This window comes from Geospiza fortis, unplaced genomic scaffold (genome assembly GCF_000277835.1).
Source record: "Geospiza fortis unplaced genomic scaffold, GeoFor_1.0 scaffold408, whole genome shotgun sequence".
In the NCBI taxonomy this organism is placed as follows: domain Eukaryota; kingdom Metazoa; phylum Chordata; class Aves; order Passeriformes; family Thraupidae; genus Geospiza; species Geospiza fortis.
The window spans coordinates 2,533,048-2,535,052 of NW_005054330.1; positions in this window are offsets into that span (position 1 = coordinate 2,533,048).

Consider the following 2,005-nt stretch of genomic DNA (forward strand, 5'->3'; position numbering starts at 1 on the left):
TTCTCCTGGTATATGTGTACCTACACAGTTCAGAGACTGAAAACTCATTGCATCTAGAATGAGCTTGAACAAAGCTAGGAACAAAGAAGTGAGGGAGGTATATTGCTAAACAAACCTTAACTGAGGGAACAGATGGGAAAGGCGATCTCTATAAAGAGATCCTCTCCATTCTGCCCAGCTCTGGAGGGTGACAAGTACAAAATGGGGCTGTTGAGAGATAGATTATTTGGAATGTGGTATAAAACTACCCTGAGCTGGGAGGGAAGTGTGGAGAGTGTACATGGAGAGCAGTTACAGCAGTCAACTGCACACAGCAGATCAGTACATCTCTAATTATTATTTGTCTGGCTGGCTAAGCAGTGCAGCATTTAAAACCTAATTTGTTGTATAATTTAATTTTAATTGAGTCTCCTATCCACACAGGACTCATTAAGCTAGCTGTATGTTTCACTTGCTGTCTTTTTACATGGATACTGTGGGAGAGCTGCAGGAGCTGAACCAATCGTGTGCTTGCTTTGTGCTATCACCAAGGTGCAGTAATTCCTTGGTATGATTGCAGAGGGATCTCTTGGCAGGACTATTTGGAAAATATGTCTTCTCAATGCCACAATATAACAAAACAACTTCTTCTCTTAGCTAATGCTACAGTTTACACAAAAGATTTGGTTGTTGGGTTGTTAGTTGCATCTCCCATGTGCTGGTATTTTCCTCTGCCACTCAGAGATAACAATTACCAGTCACTGTGAGCAGTAATAAAAATGAAGCAGTATGACAATGCTTTTGAGTGATTGCAACTTCCATTGATGTGCCTCCCTTCAAATGTATAAAAGGCTCTATTCCTCAGTGAGGACAAAGTTGAAAGCAAGCAGGGAGACTGACAAATCCTTTTGAGGGATGTACACATTAAGGTCTCAAAGAACAATTTTTTTCACAATATTATTACTAAGGTAAGAGTTAAAAACTCAGGTCAATGACAAAAAGCTCTTAAGTACATGCATCAATTTTGACTAATGTGTGCTTGTATCTTTTTCCTCACCTGGGGATCACGTGATTGCAAGAGGAAGAATATTATGTTAGGTATCCATTAGAAGTACAGATCCAAACATTGCAATATTTGAATACTTTTGTTTCTAGCAGTGGCCCCGTACAGAAGTCTTGCACAGGCTGGTGTTACTACGAAACTTCAATGGCCAAGAGGAACTGTATGGCTCCAAGGAGAGAAAAAAAAGCAAAATCTGAAAAGTCGAGCACTGAAAGCAGCCCAAGGCTTAGGCTGGTTCCAAGGAAGAAGCCACGTTGTGGCAGTTTTGTGTATCCCATGGGATGCCTTTGCAGCTGCAGTGTGCCTGGAACTCTCGGCAAAAGTCCCACCAAAAGGAACAAAACCTGTAAAAATGAGCAGATTAACAATTGCACGGCAGTCGTACTGTTTTACGCAAAGGACCACCAATTGGCCGACATGGCAATGAGGTGGTCGATGTAACCACAAAGAGACAGGTTCGGAAAGCTTTGTCCCCTGCTCTTGTCCCCGATAATTCCAGGGTTTACCCTGTAAGAGTCTTCTGAGCAAAACTGGTGGTGGCCCCTGCGCTCATGACCCCTTCCTCATTGGGCACTGATCCTGCCTCAGTCCGAGCTTGCTTTTGAAAGCCTGGCCCTGGAACAGCAGCGTGTGTTGTTTATTTAGCCACTGATGTTAAACCAATGCCTGTTCAACATCCAAGAGTTAAACTATAACAATTTCTTTGTGGATGAGACCGCTGAAACCACCTCAGCCGGCTTCTAGCGCACAGGGCCACAGCGAGGCAGCCATCTGCCCGTAACAAAGATGGCGGCGCGCGGCCTGTCCCGCCCACACCTGAGGTTTCTGCCCATATCCAAGATGGCCGCCGGGGCGTCACCGCTTCTCAGCCCCTCCGCATCCCTGCTTTTCCCTACGGGCGGCGCGCGGCGCGGCCTCACCGGAAGCGGCGGCGCTCCGGCCGGCCCGGCGCGGCTCGGCGGC